The sequence below is a fragment of the Arachis ipaensis genome, chromosome B1, assembly GCF_059453495.1.
Source record: "Arachis ipaensis isolate K30076 ecotype BB chromosome B1, ASM5945349v1, whole genome shotgun sequence".
NCBI classification, from domain to species: domain Eukaryota; kingdom Viridiplantae; phylum Streptophyta; class Magnoliopsida; order Fabales; family Fabaceae; genus Arachis; species Arachis ipaensis.
In genome coordinates, this window is record NC_142436.1 from 89,755,821 (window position 1) to 89,769,297 (window position 13,477).

The 13,477-nt window shown below is 38.4% G+C and overlaps 2 non-coding genes across 2 annotated transcripts; both read left to right on the forward strand.

The window, feature by feature from the left end:
• Window positions 1–1,625: 1,625 nt before the first annotated feature.
• LOC148577417 (small nucleolar RNA R71) lies at window positions 1,626–1,733 on the forward strand. Its single transcript, XR_015904659.1, has one exon. It is a non-coding gene; the product is annotated as a small nucleolar RNA R71 (small nucleolar RNA).
• An 8,735-nt stretch (window positions 1,734–10,468) lies between these two features.
• LOC148577418 (small nucleolar RNA R71) lies at window positions 10,469–10,575 on the forward strand. Its single transcript, XR_015904480.1, has one exon. It is a non-coding gene; the product is annotated as a small nucleolar RNA R71 (small nucleolar RNA).
• The last annotated feature ends 2,902 nt before the right edge of the window (window positions 10,576–13,477 follow it).

The following is a 13,477-nucleotide window of genomic DNA, read 5'->3' on the forward strand; positions in this document are numbered from 1 at the left end:
CACCAAACTTAGAGTTTGGTTGTGGCCTCCCAACACCAAACTTAGAGTTTGACTGCGGGGCCTCTGGTTGACTCTGTTTTGAGAGAAGCTTTTTATGCTTCCTCTCCATGTTTACAGAAGGATGACCTCGAGTTTTAAACACAAGGGAGTCCTCATTCAATTGAAGGACTAGTTCACCTCTGTCAACATCAATCACAGCTCTTGCTGTGGCTAGGAAGGGTCTTCCAAGGATGATGGATTCATCCTTATCCTTCCCAGTATCTAGGACTATGAAATCAGCAGGGATGTAAAGGCCTCCATCCTTTACTAACACGTCCTCTACTTGTCCATAAGCCTGTTTTCTTGAATTGTCTGCCATCTCTAATGAGATTTTAGTAGCTTGCACCCCAAAGATTCCCAGTTTCTCTATTACAGAGAGGGGCATGAGGTTTATCCCTGAACCAAGGTCACACAGAGCCTTTTCAAAGATCATGGTGCCTATGGTACAAGGTATCAGGAACTTTCCAGGATCCTGTTTCTTCTGAGGCAATGTCAGTTGATCCAGATCACTTTGTTCATTGGTGAACAAGGGAGGTTCATCTTCCCAAGTCTCAATACCAAATAATTTGGCATTCAGCTTCATAATTTGCACCAAGGTACTTGGTAACTTGCTCTTCAGTAGCATCCTCATTCTCTTTAGAAGAGGAATACTCATAAGAGCTCATGAATGGCATAAGGAGGTTTAATGGAATCTCTATGGTCTATAGATGAGCCTCAGGTTCCTTTGGTTCCTCAGAGGGAAACTCCTTATTGATCACTGGACGTCCCAGGAGGTCTTCCTCACTGGGATTTACGTCCTTCCCTTCTTCCTTGGATTCGGCCATGATGGTTATATCAATAGCCTTGCACTCTCCTTTTGGATTTTCTTCTGTATTGCTTGGGAGAGTACTAGGAGGGATTTCAGTGATCCTTTTACTCAGCTGGCCCACTTGTGCCTCCAAATTTCTAATGGAGGACCTTGTTTCATTCATGAAACTTACAGTGGCCTTAGATAGATTAGAGACTAAGTTTGCTAAATTAGATGTATTTTGTTCGGAGTTCTCTGTCTGTTGCTGAGTGGATGATGGAAAAGGTTTACTATTGTTAAACCTATTTCTTCCACCATTATTAAAGCCTTGTTGAGGCCTTTGTTGATCCTTCCATGAGAGATTTGGGTGATTTCTCCATGAGGGGTTATAGGTGTTTCCATAAGGTTCACTCATGTAATTCACCTCTGCTATTGCAGGGTTTTCAGGATCATAAGCTTCTTCTTCAGAAGATGCCTCTTGAGTACTGTTGGATGCAGCTTGCATTCCGTTCAGACTCTGAGAAATCATATTGACTTGCTGAGTCAATATTTTATTCTGAGCCAATATGGCATTCAGAGTATCAATTTCAAGAACTCCCTTCTTCTGAGGCGTCCCATTACTCACAGGATTCCTCTCAGAAGTGTACATGAACTGGTTATTAGCAACCATCTCAATGAGTTCTTGAGCTTCTGCAGGCGTTTTCTTTAGGTGAATGGATCCACCTGCAGAAGTATCCAATGACATTTTAGCTAATTCAGAAAGACCATCATAGAATATATCCAGGATGGTCCATTCTGAAAGCATATCAGAAGGACACTTTTTGGTCAGTTCTTTGTATCTCTCCCAAGTTTCATAGAGGGATTCACCTTCTTTCTGTCTGAAGGTTTGAACATCCACTCTAAGCTTACTAAGCTTTTGAGGAGGAAAGAACTTGGCTAAGAAAGCTGTGACCAGCTTATCCCAAGAGTTCAGGCTATCTTTGGGTTGAGAGTCCAACCACACTCTAGCTCTGTCTCTTACAGCAAAAGGGAAAAGCATGAGCCTGTAGACTTCAGGATATACTCTATTAGTCTTAACAGTATCACAGATCTGCAAGAATTCAGTTAAGAACTGAAAAGGATCTTCAGATGGAAGTCCATGAAACTTGCAGTTCTGCTGCACCAGAGAAACTAATTGAGGTTTAAGCTCAAAATTGTTTGCTCCAATGGTAGGGATGGAGATGCTTCTTCCATGTAAATTGGAATTAGGTGCAGTAAAGTCACCAAGCATCCTTCTTACATTATTATTATTTTCGGCTGCCATATCCTCTTCTTGTTCGAAAATTCCTGACAGGTGCTTGCTGGATAGTTGTAATTTAGCTTCTCTTAGTTTCCTCTTCAGAGTCGTTTCAGGTTCTGGATCTGCTTCAACAAGAATATTCTTGTCTTTGCTCCTGCTCATATGAAAAAGAGGGAACAGAAAAATAATAATAATAGGGATCCTTTTTACCACAGTATAGAGGTCCCTGTGTGAGTAGAAGAAAGGAAGAATCCCGTTAAATCTAGATAATTAAAATTTAGGAGAATATATTTTCAAGCTGTTGTTCAAGTAAAGAGCTTTTCCAAGTTTTACAAGAACTCAAATAGAAAGAGGGTCATACTTCCGTTCCACCCAAATTCATAAGATAAAGAGCGAAAACAATTCTTAAATTATAAATCCATGCATAAATTAAAATAGAAAAAAAAATAAAATTAATCCATAGAAATAGACAGAGCTCCTAACCTTAACAATGGAGGATTAGTTGCTCATGGTTCAGAGTAGAAAATAAGGATTCTAATAAAATGTATTTTGGTAGTCTAGGATTGAATAATGTTGAGGTGGTATCCCCCTATTTATATCTAATCCTAATTAATTTAAAAATATATCTTTAAAACTAACATAATATCTTTTTCTATTTTTAAAATTTGAATTTAAATAAGAATTAATTATAGCAATCAGCAAATCTTCAATTGATGGATGGGGACTGATGAGCGGATAATTTATACGCTTTTTGGCATTGTTTTTAGTATATTTTTAGTAGGATCTAGTTACTTTTAGGGATGTTTTTATTAGTTTTTATGTTAAATTCACTTGTGATTTCAGGTATTTTCTGACTGAAATTGAGGGACTTGAGCAAAAATCAGATTCAGAGGTTGAAGAAGGACTGCTGATGCTGTTGGATTCTGACCTCCCTGCACTCAAAGTGGATTTTCTGGAGCTACAGAACTTAAAATGGCGCGCTTCCAATTGCGTTGGAAAGTAGACATCCAGGGCTTTCCCGAAATATATAATAGTCCATACTTTGGCCGAGTTTAGACGACGTAAAAGGGCTATGAACGCCAGTTCTACGCTGCTGTCTAGAGTTAAACGCTAGAAACACGTCACAAACCAGAGTTGAACGCCAGAAACACGTTACAACCTGGCGTTCAACTCCAAAAGAAGCCTCTACACGTGGAAAGCTAAAGCTCAGTCCAAGCACACACCAAGTGGGCCCCGGAAGTGGATTTATGCATCAATTACTTACTTCTGTAAACCCTAGTAGCTAGTTTATTATAAATAGGACTTTTTACTATTGTATGAGACATCTTTGGACGCCTGGTTCTTAGATCATGGGGGCTGGCCTCTCGGCCATTCCTGGACCTTTCACTTATGTATTTTCAATGGTAGAGTTTCTACACTCCATAGATTAAGGTGTGGAGCTCTGCTGTTCCTCATGAATTAATGCAAAGTACTACTGTTTTTCTATTCAACTCAACTTATTCCATTTCTAAGATATTCATTCGCACTTCAACATGAATGTGATGAACGTGACAATTATCATCATTCCCCCACGAACGCGTGCCTGACAACCACTTCCGTTCCACCTTAGATTGGATGACTATCTCTTGGATCTCTTAATCAGAATCTTCGTGGTGTAAGCTAGATTGATGGCGGCATTCATGAGAATCCGGAAAGTCTAAACCTTGTCTGTGGTATTCCGAGTAGGATTCTGGGATTGAATGACTGTGACGAACTTCAAACTCGCGAGTACTGGGCGTAGTGACAGACGCAAAAGGAGGGTGAATCCTATTCCAGTATGATCGAGAACCTCAGATGATTAGCCGTGCTGTGACAGAGCATTTGGACCATTTTCACAAGAGGATGGGATGCAGCAATTGACAACGGTGATGCCTCCAGACGATTAGCCATGCAGTGACAGCGCATCGGAGCATTTTCCAGAAAGGATCAAAAGTAGCCATTGCCAATGGTGATGTCCTTACATAAAGCCAGCCATAGAAAGGAGTAAGATTGATTGGATGAAGACAGCAGGAAAGCAGAGGTTCAGAGGAACGAAGGCATCTCTATACGTTTATCTGAATTTCTCACTAATGATTTACATAAGTATTTCTATCCTTATTTTATTATTAATTTTTGAAAACTCCATGACTATTTTATATCCGCCTGACTGAGATTTACAAGATGACCATAGCTTGCTTCATACCGACAATCTCCGTGGGATCGACCCTTACTCACGTAAGGTTTTATTACTTGGACGACCCAGTACACTTGCTGGTTAGTTGTATCGAAGTTGTGAATGAAAAACAATTTATTAAGACGTGCGTACAGAGTTTTTGGCACCGTTGCCTGAGATCACAATTTCGTGCACCAAGTTTTTGGCGCCGTTGTCAGGGATTGTTCGAGTTTGGACAACTAACGGTTCATCTTGTTACTCAGATTAGGTAATTTTATTTTTGTTTTATTCTCAAAAATTTTTCAAAACTTTCTCATCTGTTTTCGAAAAAAATAAAAATTCCTTTCAAAAATTTTTTTATTATGTTCTTTAGAATTTTTAAGAATGAATTCTAGTGTTTCATGAAGCATGTGAAGCCTGGCTGGTTGTAAAGCCATGTCTAAATTCTTTTGGACTGAGGCTTCCAACCATCAGCATGGAAGCAAGTTAATTGGAATGTCAGCCGTGTCATGTCTGAGTTACATACTAAAGATTGGTTGGCTATTAAACCATGCCTAACCCTCAGATTGGAGCTTTAGAATAAGAATACAAGATTCCTAGAATTCATATTAAAAATTTTGGAATCCTTATTTTTCTTTTTTTTTTTACACTGATTTTCGAAAAATATAAAATAAAAATACAAAAAAATTAGAAAATCATAAAAATAAAAAATATTTTGTGTTTCTTGTTTGAGTCTTGAGTCAATTTTTAAGTTTGGTGTCAATTGCATGTTCATCCTGCATTTTTCGAAAAAAATCATGCATTCATAGTGTTCTTCATGATCTTCAAGTTGTTCTTGGTAAGTCTTCTTGTTTGATCTTGATGTTTTCTTGTTTTGTGTCTTTTCTTGTTTTACATGTGCATTTTTGCATTCATAAAGTCAAAACATGAAAGATTTCTAAGTTTGGTGTCTTGCATGTTTTCTTTGCATATAAAAATTTTCAAAAATAAGTTCTTGATGTTCATCATGATCTTCAAAGTGTTCTTGGTGTTCATCTTGACATTCATAATGTTCTTGCATGCATTCCTTGTTTTGATCCAAAAAGAAAAGAGAAAAACATGAAAATGATGTTTTAATTTTTTTCTCTCTCTCCATAAAAATTCAAAAATCAAAAAAATATCTTTCCCTTTTTCTCTCTTAAAATTTCGAAAATTAGATTTGACTTTTTCAAAAAATTTTAAAATCTAGTTGTTTTTATGAAGTCAAATCAAATTTTCAAATTAAAAATCTTATCTTTTTCAAAATCTTTTTCAAAAATCAAATCTTTTTCTTTAATTTTCGAAAATTATAAAAATATTTTTCAAAAATCTTTTTCTTATCTTTATCTCCTAATTTTCGAAAATATCATCATCAATTAATGTTTTGATTCAAAAATTTCAAACTTGTTACTTACTTGTTAAGAAAGATTCAAACTTTAAGTTCTAGAATCATATCTTGTGATTTCTTGTGAATCAAGTCATTAATTGTGATTTTGAAAATCATATCTTTTTCAAAAATTTGATTTTAAAATATCCTCTCTAACTTCCTATCTTCTTATCTTTTCAAAATTGATTTTCAAAATTTGTTTCAACTAACTAACTAACTTTTTGTTTGTTTCTTATCTTTTTCAAAAATATCTAACTAACTCTCTCTCTCTAATTTTCGAAAATATCTCCCTCTTTTTCAAAATTTCTTTTTAATTAACTAATTATTTTAATTTTTGATTTTAATTTTTGAAAATTACTAACTCTTTTTCAAAAATTATTTTCGAAAATCACTAACTCTTTTTCAAAAATTATTTTCGAAAATTCTCTTTCTCTCTCATCTCCTTCTACTATCACTTCTCTTCATCTCACACCTCTGCTATCCTCTCCCTTGTGTTTCTGTTTTTTTTTTACATTACATTCTTTTCTTCTTCCTTTCTTCTACTCACACAGGGACCTCTATACTGTGGTAAAAAGGATCCCTATTATTATTATTTTTCTGTTCCCTCTTTTTCATATGAGCAGGAGCAAAGACAAAAATATTCTATTTTAATTATCTAGATTTAACGGGATACGTGACATATAATCCTTTTATTTTTGGGTAATTAGAGTTCTTGTGGCATATAAACTAGAATTTGATCATGTAGCTTCTACTTGGAATTAATTGACCAAGGGATTGGCAGTTAATGAATTTTAGAGGAGACTAGAAAGGTCTAAGGAATTAGGGTCTAGTCACATATAGTTTGCCATAAATTAAATTCTACATAATTAACATAGTTAGTAAGAAAAGTAAATCCAAAAAAATAGATAACTCTGAAGCCTTAACTACTTTCTCAATATTTTACTCCCAACTTATTCACCTGCCTGTCTTCAAACATCTAAATTTATTAATTAATGCTCTTTGAATATTCAAACACTATTTTTTGTTTGTCTAACTAAGCCTATCAAACATTATTGTTGCTTAATCCATCAATCCTCGTGGGATCGACCCTTACTCACGTAAGGTATTACTTGGTACGACCCGGTGCACTTGCCGGCAAGTTAGTGGGTTACAAATACCGCACCATGGATCACCGTTGTCGATGGCTACCATCCGTCCTCTCAGTGAAAATGGTCCAGGTACGGTTTCTGTACGGCTAATCATCTGTCGGATCTCTCGTCTCAAATGAAAAATACTAGGCACAGCTACCGCATGGCTAATTATCTGTCCATTCTCACTTGTGCCGGAATAGGATCTCTCTATCCTTTTGCACACTGTCACTATGCCCAACATTCGTGAGTTTGAAGCTCATCACAGTCATCCCATCCCAGATCCTACTCGGAATACCACAGACAAGGTTTAGATTTTCCGGATCTCAGGAATGCTGCCAATTGGTTCTAGCCTCTACCACGAAGGTTCTAATCTCACGGATTCAAATGCTCTGTTGTCATGAAAGGAAAGTCAAATCCGTGGATCAGAGACCCAAGAGACTATACTCCGGTTGTCGTCCAATGACTACGTTGAACATCATGTAGACCGCTCGTGGTTGTCAGGCACGTGGATATTGGCTAAGCGAGTAAAGAAGATAGTGGGTGATTGTCACGGGTCACCCCTTCATTCTGACTTAACTGAATTAAGTACAAGAGATATCTTGGAGAAGAAGTAAGTGTGAATTGAAAGAGAAACAATAGTACTTGCATTAATTCATGAAGAACAGCAGAGCTCCGCACCTTAATCTATGAGGTGTAGAAACTCCACCGTTAGAAAATACATAAGAGAAAAAGGTCTAGGCATGGCCGGATGGCCAGCCTCCAAATGTGAAAAATGGCATAAGATGATATATATGAATACAATAGGAAAGACTAGTATTTATACTAAACTAGTTACTAAGGATTACAGAAATTGAGTAACTAAGTGCAGATATTGCAGAAATCCACTTTTGGGGCCCACTTGGTATGTGCTTAGGCTGAGCATTGAGCTTTACACATGCATAGGCCTTTTCTAGAGTTAAACGCCAGCTTAGATACCAGTTTGGGCGTTTAACTCCAGTTCTAGTGCCAGTTCCGGCGTTTTACGACAGAAAAGGGTCTCTAGCTGGCATTGAACACCAGTTTGGGCCATCAAATCTTGGGCAAAGTATGAACTATTATATATTACTGGAAAGCCCAGGATGTTAGCTTTCCATACCAATTAAGAACGCACCAATTGGATTTCTGTAGCTCCAGAAAAACGCGTTTGAGTGTAGGGAGGTCAGAATCCAATAGCATCTGCAGTCCTTTCTCAGCCTCTGAATCAGATTTTTGCTCAGGTCCCTCAATTTCAGCCAGAAAATACCTGAAATTACAGAAAAGTACACAAACTCATAGTAAAGTCCATAAATGTGATTTTTTCATAAAAAAATAATAAAAATATAATAAAAAGTAACTAAAACATACTAAAAACTATGTAAAAACAATGCCAAAAAGAGTATAAATTATCCGCTCATCAGCAGCCGTCGCCTTCTTAGCCCTATGGAAGGCCTTCATTGAGTCTGGAGCCTTTACCATTTCTGAAAAGGAAGTCAAGAAAACAGTTACAATCATAGATGAAGGCAGAATCTCAAACCAATACAAAAGTACACATTGCACAAAAGAAGAGCTCAGGGAACTACCTAGCTCGGCACTGAGGAGGGAAAGATCTCCTAGAAATCTCTTTGTATCCAAATGAGGAGTCTCCCCCTAGTGCTCTTCTAAAACATTCACAAAAGCTTGTTCCACCTCATCTAAACTCTCCCAAGGATATTTGAGAACTACAGGATCTTTTTGCCACTATAAAGGAAAGGTTAGCTCATTATTTTCATCTAAAAAGAAAAGTCGAGCATCCTGAACAGCTTGGACCTTAAAGTAGTAGTTCTTAAAATCCCGGAAAGACTCATCAAACATCCAAAACACTTTCTTCCCCTGGGTAGTCCGGAAAGAAATCTAAGAAGCTTTCTTCTTGGCCACCCCCGGGTTTTGTCAGAACAAAGAGGTAAAGAAAAAGTTGAATGGTAGGTCGGACACCCAATTCTTAGCACAGTAACTGAAAGATCTTTATAAAGGCCCAGGAGTTGGGATGAAGCTGAGAAGGGGCCACATTATAGTTCCATAACAGTTCGGTCTCAAAAATAATAAAAGGAATGGTAATATTCAGCAAGGAAAAGAAGTAATCATAGGCATAGAAAAAGGGACGCTCTTTCCGACCTAAGGGAGGGAAGCTAACCCTTTCCTCAGGGTCAGGCGACACCAGTTCATAGTTGTTCTCGTCCTTCCTATTTCTACAAATCCTATGGAACAATCAATAAACAAAGAGGTAGGGAAACAAAAAAGGGAACCCCAGGGTCTACGAAAACACGGAATAATCAGCAAAACTAGGGGCACCCTTTGGAGGCAACAGTACGGGAACATAGAAATAAATGCAAAAAATCAAACCCTATAACTCTCAAACAAAAGCAAACTACTGGAGATAGCAAACAGAGACCTAAAAAGCGCACATCTTCCTAAAATAGGAGCAGTAGGGATAAACAAAATCACAAAACATTGATAAAAAACAAAAGACACAATCTTTACGGGAAGGTTCAACCTTCTCAGAGCAAACTCAATAAAGATCAAAATGTTGCATGAAAAAGACAGACATGCAACAGTAAAAGCATACATAAAGATGACTATCGAGGCATAAAAAGGAAGAAGAATACCAACCTGCGGAGAAAAAGGAACAAGCGCGAGAGAAGGCTCAGACAGAAACGCCGACAATCCACACCAGCGAACGCTCTTAAGCAAAGAAGGTAGGGAGCTTAGGAGCGTGAAAATAGAAAGGCCAGATGAACAAAATATTTAGCAAACAATGAACGAAGAAGTGAAAGGGAGGAAGAAACTGAAAGTGAGAGTAAAATCTCTTCTTTAATTTCAAAATAAAATGTAAAAGAGGGAAAAGAAGAAGTGGCAAAAGGAAATTAAATGAGCCTTTAAAGCCCTTGCACATTCCCAAGAAAGCGCAACGCACGCTACAATTAAAGAAAGAAAGAAATGCTTCACATTCAAGCAGAAGCAATCCTAACAGGAGTTATACAGGAGATCAACCAAAAGCGAATGCTCGAGCACGACTTCCTCAAAGGGGTCGAAGTCTAAGGACACGAACTCAAGGGAAATTTTGAACTCGAGCAAGGGCCACTGTTCATACCTTGGATCGAGCTACACGATACAGGTTAGATGAAAACAAAAATGATCGGCCTCTTATAAAGGCTGGTCGACATCGACCTTTTCCCAAAGAGCTCGGCCAAATTGCTACAAGGGCCCAAGTAGGCCCAAAGCAGAAGATCACAGCCCACCTAACGGTGGCTGGCCTAAAGATAAGGGGACTCACCCACAAAAGAAAGATAAGATAACAAACTTATCTCAAGGGAGGTCATCCCAGACTACTGTAAATACACTGGAGCACCCAGGTATAACTCATACTCCAATTCTACAAAAAACCTGCCTAAAGCCCGTGCTAACTTAAGCATCGAAGTCTCTTGCAGGTACCACCACCCTCCGGCGATCGAAGACCAACAGCACCTCAAGCTCCAACAAGTCGGACACAACAGCTCCGATCAGCCCAGAAAGATCTCGTCCGAGATCAACCTCAACGTTTCAGGTAACCCTCGGAACAGATATGCAATTGCACCCACTCATTAAACATCTCAGGGGGCATTTCCTTGTCAAATCTTTGAATCTCTCCCAGGCTTCATATAAGGTTTTACCATCCTGCTGTCTGAATATCTGCACCTCAGTTCTCAGTCTATTCACTCTTTGAGGAGGGTAGAACCTTGCTAAGAATCTATTCACCACATCCTCCCAGGTTGTCAAGCTTTCTTTGGGAAATGATTCTAGCCATTTAGATGCTTTGTCCCTCAAAGAAAATGGAAACAATATCAATCTATAGGTGTCAGAATGAACATCATTAGATTTAACTGTATCATAGATCCTTTGGAATGTAGTGAGATGCTGATTAGGGTCTTCTTTGGCACTTCCTCCGAAAGAACAATTATTTTGGACGAGTGTGATAAGTTGAGGCTTCAATTCGAAATTATTAGCATGGATGGTTGGCTTTTGAATGCTGCTACCATAGTTTCCTGGGTTTAGATTGATGTACGACCCTAGAACTCTCCTTTCTTGTCCAGCAGGATTGGCTGCGCCTCCTCTGGCATGATTGTTCACCTCTCCTTCATGATGGTTTTCTATATTATCCTCCATGTTTATATCCAAGTCCTCCTCTTCTTCCTCTGCACCAATGGCTTTCTTTCCTCTTGCTTCCCTCCTTAATCTCAGGAAGGTTCTTTCTGGTTCACTGTCAAAATAGGTTGAAACCTCTCTTCTACCTGTCATACAAGTACCAAAACAAGCAGCAACCAGCAAGTGAAGATTTCACAGTTAATTAAAAAGTGTGGTTAGAGCAATTGAGGCAATTAATCAAACAGTTAATGAGTCAGTGGATTAGTTTTGCAGAAAAGTAAGGAATTAAAGAAAAAATAAAGAGAAACAACTAAAATTGCAGAAAGTAAACGTAACAGCAGAAATTGAAATTGAATTAATCAAAAGAAAAGAAAAATGCTCAATCTAGTTATCCTCCAATTTAGTAATTGTTAATACAAAACCAATCCCCGGCAACGGCGCCATAAACTTGATGTCATGAAAACTGTCTCTCAATAATTTTCTACTGGCAAGTGCACCGGATTGTCGTCAAGTAAAAACTCACTATAGAGTCAAGTCAAATTCCACAGGGATTAGTTGGTTGATCAATGTTAATTGGAGAATTATTCTAGTTGAACGAAATCAGAATTGAATTGGTGTTGCAGAATGTAAATTGGCGGGAAACTTAAATTGCAAGAAATTAAAGGAACAAAAATTAAAGTGCCGAATCTAAAGAACAGAAACTTAAATTACAAGAAATTAAAGGGCAGAAGCTTAAATTGTAGGAAATTAAATTGGAATGGGGATTAAGCATGAAATTAAAGAGCAGAATATAATGAGAATAGGTAAGATCAGAATAGGGGATTCATTGGGTTTCAGGAGATATTGAACTCTCCAGATCAACTCATTTTTATCTCTTCCTCAATCAATGCATTCATTGACTTTGCTTGGCAATCTTAGATGATTGGATCCTAATGTCTTGGCTCACCAATCTCTCTAAGCATGAACAATTGCCCAATGTCTTGATTTAATTTCTCATGGGAAGAGTTGAAGTCCGGTCACTGATTAGACCACACAAATTCATAGATCAAAGTATTGGTAGGTTTAAATGTCACAATATCCATCCAACCCCCAATCTAATCCAATGTGAGAAAGAAATTCTAGCATGAATTCTTCGTCCCTCTCTCAAGGATCAGAGGAATTCCAATTATGGATAGCTTCTCTGTCAAGACAACTGTCCAATTGAATTGAGATCGAAAGCTTTCTAACAAAAATCAAGAGAAAAAGAAAGAAGAAGAAGATGAAACTATTATCGATCCATTGAATTACAATAGAGCTCCCTAACCTAATAAAAGGGGTTTAGTTGTTCATAGCTCTCAAAATGAAAAACAGAATTGGAAGATGCATTGCAAAAAAATAAAGTGTAGAATTAAAATTGGCAGAGTTTCAGTATCCGTCTCTGTGTGTGTCTTAACTAACTTGAATTCTAAGCTATTTATACACTTTCTTCCATTGATCTTCAGTCTCTGAATTGGGCTTTTGGCCTTAATTGAAATGGGTTGAAATTGCTCCAGTTGGCTCCCCATGCTGTTGAGAAGAGATCTGCTTGAATTGCAGTGTTCTGATGCCCACGTTTGAGTTCACGTTTGAGAGCAAACATTGAGTCAAATGTCCTTCAGAGAAAACTGAGTTTTGGACGTTTTGAGCAACGTTTGACTCAACGTTGGAGTGCCAACATTTTCCTGTCCACGCGTACATATGACACACGCGTGCGCGTGGATGGTGCAAATTACCAGTCCACGCGTATGCGCTGCCTATGCGTGTGCACGTTTAGGGCCAGAAAGCTCATCCACGTGTGCTCGTGGATGCAAATTCCCAAACTTCAACTTTTAAAGCGTTTTCAAAGACGTTGGCATCAGCATTGGACCAACAACGCTCCCTCCAATGTTCATTCATCCACACGTTCGCGTCATATACACGTGCACGTGGATTGCCAATTTTCACGCTCATGCGTACGCGTAGCACACGCGTGCGTGTCGATGCGCTTTTTCAAAATCATGATTTTGGAGCTCAGATCGCGCACGTTGACCTCAACGTTGGACTGGCAACGTTCCCTCCAATGTTGGCCTATTCACGCGTGTGCCTCACCTACGCGTGCGCGTGGATTGTCAAAAATTCATAATCCACGCGTGCGTGTATAGCACGCGTACGCGTCGCCACAATTTTTTCATTTTTTCAGAAAGCACTTTGTATCAAGTATTGGAGGTAATGTTGGCTCACCAACGCTCCCTCCAACGTGGGTATCAGATAATTATGCAGTAGCTTCCCCTATTTCATTCTTCTCAACGTTTGAGGCAACGTTGGTCGTCCAACTTTGGCCACCAACGTTGCTTCCTCTTCATCCTTTCCATGGCCATTTTTCAACCTCCTTCCATGCATTTCTTCACTGTCATCAACCAATACATGCATCAAAGCCTTGCTAAAGTCATGAGAAATCTCATCATTCTTAGCA